Consider the following 7,415-nt stretch of genomic DNA (forward strand, 5'->3'; position numbering starts at 1 on the left):
TAGTACTATTACTATTCAGGTTCAACACGTTTTTTGTAGTTTTTATTTATAAACAGATTAAGAATTTTTTATAAGTCAATCATATATTTAAGTTTAAAATTTAAATTGTTCATTGTTAATACGATTTTTGGGATTATAAATTTATTTTTATATGCGATTAGACATTTGAAAATTATGATTATTTTAAGGGATTTAAGGATTTAATCCACTTGCGAGGCAGAAAAAACGCGTTTTTTTTTTTGTGAGTTTTTTCCAAAGTGTCATTTTATTTTATACATTACTGGAAAACATGTACTTAAACAGAATTTAATGTACTTTAACAATCAGCGGTTTATTTAAGAAAATATTGGATCCCCTAGCTCCTGTAGATGATCTGCGGAGAGACGTCCAAAAGAAAGTGCTTGGCGGTGAGCAAGGTATCACTGGTCCAAATTATCTGAAAACCCAAAATCAAAAATATTTCCTTTTGTGATAAATAAATACAGGTAATGATCGAAGGTCTAGTCAAAATTTTGATTTTTGACAAAATGGCGGCTGTTCAAAAAAAAAATTCAGTTTTTCATGAAAATTTTTCATTTTAAAGTGGCTTAAAAAATCGAAATTATTATCCAAAACCTTATTTCTCCGATCATTACATGAAAAATATATCTGAGTAAGTCGTGTGAAAATTTCAAACCGATCGGTTTAGCGGTTTCGGAGAAATTTTCCTCACCGACTCTGAAAACACGGTTTTGCGGTAAACGCGTTTAAAGTTTTAATTACTGCGCCCTCAGCCTATACCTGACCTCGAGCGTCCACTTTTTCAAGGTTGTATCTCCGAAATTTTCAGAGAATATTCTTGAATATATGTATATACATTCAAAAAATGAAACAAAAAAGGTCGATTTTTTTTAAATCACAAGTGGATATAACCCCTTAATGAACAAGGTTTTTTCATATAAATTTATAACTCAATGAAAAAAAAAAAATTATCTTAAATTGCAAAACTCATAGTCTTGCCATGTAATTAATTAATATATAAATTTTTATAAAGGAAAATAAAATAAATAAGAAAAAAATAAAATCTAAATTTAAATTATGTATAACAAAAAATTGTAATTAAAAGTTTAAAATTTAATTACTAATCTCATAATCAAAATTAAAAATTGATAAAATATTTGTTTATTAAAAAGTTGCAGTAAAAAATAAAAAAAGAATCTTTCTCAAATAATATAAATTCTAAACTTTTTTTTGGAATTTTACTTTATAAAAATTTTCATTTCTCATTTTTATGATATTTGTTATTAAAAATTTATTTTTATTTGGTATTAGAAATTTGAAAATTATTTTCAAACACAATTTTAGGCATTACAAAAAAAAATTAATTTAAAAATTAATACAAATATCATTTTTATAGCATTTGCAACCCAGGTTATGCATTTACATTCACATACATAAATATGTATGTATATCATGTGTGTGTATGTATGTATTTATGTAAATATACGCAACAGTTAGCGAACTTTTTTCATCTACGCACCAACTAAATGATCCACATATTCGTATTTATTAATTATAACAGCAATTGAAATTCCAATAAAAGCTGGTGAAAGTATAGTAAAAATAATAAATACATAGCGACATATGTATGTATGTACATATGTTGGAAAAACTTGCAATACATTGAAGCCGAGTACATACATTCACACGCCAAGTGCGCTAAAATATTTATTAAACCAAACAAACATATTTACAATGAACAACGAAAAAATTATTGTAGATAAAAAGTGCAAACAATGAAATTAAACTCGCTTGTGGCACCTAAATAACAATTATAAACTAAAAGTGAGCAGACAGTTGTGTAAAAACTACCATAGAAAGCAGTAGATAAAAAACAATAAAGCAACATACACCAAATGGAAAGAAAGTAAAACGTTGCAACAGACAAAGAAAAAGACCGAATCCGACCTAGACCGAGGCGTATTAACCTGGTTTCACACTTCGCAGCCAGAAGTGGAAACGTAAGTTAAGTTAGTGAAAAAAACATACCAAACAACGACAGCAGAATCTTCGTGGGAGAGCGAGCCTAAACGTTAGTTACTCCTGCGTTTACCGTTTCAAGTTGATTTTTCGCGTTTAACACATGTTTGGCTTTGTGCATCGTCCGAAAAAGCGCTAATTATTATGCAAAAAAGTGAGTAATTAAATATTTTAGCCTTATACTATATGTTAGTTGTCTAATAAACGTTCGCTTAGGAAAGGCAAAAAAAAAAAAAGTAAAAAGGAAAAGAGAACCTGTTTATTATTTATAATTTTAATTATTTCATCTATTCTATTTTTACATCAACAATATATGCATGTATGTGTATGTACGTATATGTAGCTGTGATTTCGTCACTTATTGACTGTCTTTTAGGTATTTATATTGTTAATACTAAATATATCTACATATCTCTATAGTGTTTATATTACGGACGCTTCACAGGTGTTTAACGGCAATAGATACTTATCTCCAAAACGTCGCTATTTCCTATCAGCAGAATTCTATATTCTTTTTCAACACACACATATGTACATATGATATATGAATGTGAATAAACTATTGTCTACGGTTGTTTAAAAGTGAACGTGCCAAGTAGATAAATGAAAATAAATAATTTTATAAATTATAATCAGCTAATCTAATATGTGCATATTAAATGTGTGTGTGTTTTTTATATGCTAATAAGTATAGGAATAATTTTTATAAATTTATATGCATATGTATATTTAGTAGACCACTTATTACTTGTTAATTTTATGCAAGATCGCGAAGCTAGTTAATTACGCTGAATAGCGTATTATATATTAAATTTGTTACGAAGTTGTTTGTAAAACTCCAGAAAGAACGTATGTACGGTCTCCGACTGAAATATACTTATAAAAAGTAAGGAAGAGCTATGTTCGTGAATAACTGATCATTTTATACTCTCAATTACGCCCATTTGCAATACCAACCTCCCTTGAGTCCCAGGGATAGGTGTGAGATATTCTACAATATATCTTAAGAGAGTATAAAAATTGTTCAGTGTGACGAGCTGAGTCGATTTAGCAATGTCTGTGCGTCTGTCTGATCGATCAAAGTGAAGTCATTGTATTTAAAACTTTCTTATTTTACGAGATATCTTCACGAAATTTAGCATACCTCATTATCCAAGGAAGGCGAAAGTTTTATGGTCCTTTGCGCGTTGGCCACGGCGAATATCGCATTCGATGGAACGATGAGCTGTATGAGATATATGACGACATTGACATAGTTCAGCGAATTAAAAGACAGCGGCTACGCTGGCTCGGTCATGTTGCCCGAATGGACGAAAACACTCCAGCTCTGAAAGTATTCGACGCTGCACCCGCCGGGGGAAGTAGAGGAAGAGGAAGACCTCCACTCCGTTGGAAGGACCAAGTGGAGAAGGACCTGGCTACGCTTGGAATATCCAATTAGCGCCACGTAGCTAAAAGAAGAAACGACTGGCGCGCTGYTGTTARSTMGGCTATAATYGCGTAAGCGGTGTCTACGCCAATTAAGAAGACGACGTTATCTAAAGCAAGGCTACAATCCAAAAAATTGATTCAGATCAAACCACTGCAGCATAAGTATATGTAGCTCAAAATCAAACTGCTCGATCAAAATCAAGATAAATATGTTTTAAACAATTTTTTGCTTTAATAGGTTCACTTTTGATTGTTTTATTTTTTAATAAATTTTTTACAGTGTAGCTTATCATAAGTATAGCCATTAAATTTACATGATAATTCGATAATAGTTTAAAAATACGTGACCACAAAAAAAAATTTATTTTTAATTTTCAAAATAACCATCGAAACCACTAGAGCTTTGATAAAGTATGGTATGATATGAAGTAGACATTCATTTATCTTCAAACCCGAACATACTTTTATCATTAATTAGTTAATAATAGTAGTTAACCACAAAATATAAGTTAAGCTAAACAAGCTGCGATTTTGATTTGCGAGCCATGATTTTTTGATACTAAAATATCTGAGAATGACACTTTAGCCTATATACTTATGATATTCTGTCAAACCATGTCCGGAAAATTTAGTTTTGTTATGTTACTAGTATATAAATAAATTAAATAATATTGGTACTACTCCCTATTGACCTCCCTAATAAATTCTACTTTAAAAACCAACTTTGAAACACATATTCATTCATAAGTATTTTCAAAACTTCAATCGATTCTCCAAATAGCATTAAATCTTTACTGGCAACCTACTCTTGGAAGCATTCTCTTCTTTCATTGACAATTAAACAATTAATTTAGAATTTGTTCAAATGTCTTCGACAGCTTCTGGGAAATATGAAACACTTGGTGAATGATATCATCATCCGATTAAAGTTGACCCGCATTGACAAAAAATCTTCATTTCCACTTTCTTTAAAACAAATCTTTATTATCGCCTGCAAAATATGCTCCTGACCCCCATAAACATGCCAAAGCTTAATCCAATTTTCTTTACACTTGTTGTGAGACTCGGCTGGGATAGCCTACAGTGCCGAATTTTGGTCTTTGGCTCATATTTGAAACTCCATTCGATATATTGTTCGACAGTTTCGTCAAATCCATAAGCCCACGTCTCGTCACCGGTAATGATGAATGCAGGACGTTAGCTATCGAGCAACGATTTTGCAAAACATTCTCTTCCGTTACCAGTCTAACAATGACTCGTTTCATACCCATAATCAAAAATGTGTTTGAATCGATCCTTGAGATCCTTTGCTTTCTCTCTGATGTCAAAACGACGATTTTCTAGAACTGTTTCATTAACTTTTTCGAAACTGACGATCATAAGTAGAAGTGGATGGACGAGACCGTAGCCGTACATTGGAAACACAAAATTTTGAGTTTGCTTGTTAAATTTTTTTCCAAACAAACAGTTACAGAAGCAAATACACACTAATTGACATATGCGGTTCAAACTTCACTCGAGCATTTAAAAGATTTTACCAATCTAAGAAATAACCAATTATCGATTCGGTTTGCGCGAGCAGTTTAAATGGATTAGTCCGGGTCAAATTTGATCTCAAACGCCTAATAGTCAATAAATGAAGTAAATTGATTCAATCAACGCAATCTGTGATTAATTGCGTTATGTTAAAGAAATGCTCCAGTATTTTCTGTGAAATAAATATATTCTAATCTCTCGGATATTTTAATTGTTGTTGTTATTAGTTTCCGAGGTGAACTCTGTATATACATATGTGGTCTTCTAGTTCGGTCCATTTATTCGGGAGAGCTGACCCTACTTTCTATTAGTTCATACCTATGTGAGTGTGTATATTCTCAGCATATGAGATAATACCTCACCCTAAATAGTTTCATACCCGGTATAGGGTCTATTAAGTTTACCACGATGTTTATAACACCCGGAAGGAAACGTTTGGGGCCGCCGTACAAAGTGAACGGTCCGAATGAAGTGTGTAAGAAAACCTTTGCCATGGATTCTTGCTTCAGGCAACGGTGTAAACTGCGAAAAAATTGTTCAGATCGGATCACTATAGCATATACATAGCTGTCATTCAAACTGAATGGTCGTAATCAAGTTCGTGTAAGGAAGCTGTTATATTTGTGAAGGTTATTATATTATTGCTTCGTTGCAGCCAAAGTCAACGTTTTTATTTTATTTAATTTTTTTTTTGGAATTTTGCAATATTTTTCTCGCTTTGTAATTAGTCACAGCTAAACTCAACTTCAAACGCTTAAAATAAAATGTAAATAAACCGTAAAATTATTTATGTAAGTAGGTGTATTATGTCACTGAGATTCACTTGAGCAAATAATAAAAAATGCAAAAATTTTAAGCAAAAAAATTCTTGCCGCTGACTTCAATACTTGTCAGGGTCACTATACACAGAACTTTAAATAGCAAATTAAACGATACATTCATTTACTTCGGAAACAAAAACGCGACGAGCGAATAATATATGTACATAATCACAGATGTATTTACATACTCTGGCGAATATACATATGTACATATATATTTATTATATACAGTCATTTATTTATGCATAAGTATATAAATACTCGACAGAAAAGACAAACGCACATTCTTATGTATGCACATATATGTACATATATTTGTAGGTATAATAAAATTATTAATGGCGTCTCAGATAATGTCGATTCTCGTTGATTACCCGACGTAGTAGCGCATCGATTTTGTGCGGTGACGTTTTCATTAGTTACGGTGCTCCGTTGTCCGCCTTCTTGCCAAAGTAGCGAGAGAGAGCGAAAGCAAACAAAGTATAAAAGTATAAAGTACAAAAAGCTGAAACGCGAAAAATAAGCTGCATTCAACTGTTAATACAGTTCAACAACGAATTCTGCGCACATTTATCGATGCCGTTGACGTTTGGATGTTGGCACAAATGATCCAACAGCGCACTTTCAGCCACTCCATGTTGCAACAGTTCACGCTACGCCTGTATTGGAGTCGATCGCTTATTGCTACTCGCTTTCTGACGCTTTCGGTCGGTTAACTTGCGCGCCTGCTTGCCTGCCTACACGCCTGTCAGTCAGTCGGTCAATCTGGCTGTGTGTCAGTACGATTTTCAGTCTGTCTGCCTATCTCTCCATCTGCATTAGGTTGGCATCACCAGCTCGAGACGATTACAAGCAGTATCACCATACATACATACATACAAATGTATGTATAAGTACATATAAAATTATGGCTTGATGTGTCGTATCTGTAGTTTGCTAAAACTTATTTGATTAGTTGACTCGACGCGGTCGCGCCGTCACGATCATTGGCTAAATGACTGCCTCGCTTGGCTATTTCGCTGGCCGGCAGGCATTCTGTTTCGTTCGTCCGTTCGTCTGTCTGTCTGCTCATTGCTTACTTTGTCTAAGCTGAGGCGTTAGACATAAGCGTACGTGTATTTCTTAATTTTTTTTTTGTTTCTTCAATTGCCACATTTACTAAAAATCATACAGTATTATATCTGCTTTGCTTTGGCTGATCGCTTTTACGGTTTGTTAAGTGTTGCTTTTTCTTTAGTTGGTTGGTACTGATTTCGATTTGTTGATGTGTTTTCTTTCTTGTATTACTTTTGTGATATGTGTACAATGTTTGTGCGAGTATATGTACATATTAATGTTTAAAAGTACATAGATATACTTTGTATTTTTGCTGCTCGCTTTAAGCCTGTCTTGGTTAGTATTTATACTCTGAACACAGTATATTAAGCTTTACAAGAAGTTTGTAATATCTGGCAACATGACGACTCTTTGACAACTCCAATACCTACAAAACCGCTAATTAGCATAAATATKTAAAGTACATATTTTTACGCAACTTGATATCGATTGCTTAATGTATATGTACTAAAAAATCGATTCCACACATTAATATAAGATTGTGAAATTGTT

General features: G+C 32.6%; 1 protein-coding gene across 4 annotated transcripts in view; it reads left to right on the forward strand.

Moving 5' to 3' along the window:
* Positions 1 to 7,415, forward strand: part of LOC108977416 (serine/threonine-protein kinase tousled-like 2) — a 186,751-nt gene that overhangs the window by 157,026 nt on the left and 22,310 nt on the right. The window contains exon 2 of one of the 4 annotated variants that reach the window (XM_018947091.1): positions 1,562 to 2,173. The exons of 2 other annotated variants lie outside the window; for them this stretch is intronic. The gene's annotated coding sequence lies outside the window, so the exon portion shown is untranslated. The remainder of the gene's footprint in view (positions 1 to 1,561; positions 2,174 to 7,415) is intronic. One more of the 4 variants, XM_018947092.1, reaches the window with a different exon arrangement.

This window comes from Bactrocera latifrons, unplaced genomic scaffold (assembly GCF_001853355.1).
Source record: "Bactrocera latifrons isolate USDA-ARS-PBARC rearing strain unplaced genomic scaffold, ASM185335v1 scaffold_89, whole genome shotgun sequence".
Classification (NCBI taxonomy): Eukaryota; Metazoa; Arthropoda; class Insecta; order Diptera; family Tephritidae; genus Bactrocera; species Bactrocera latifrons.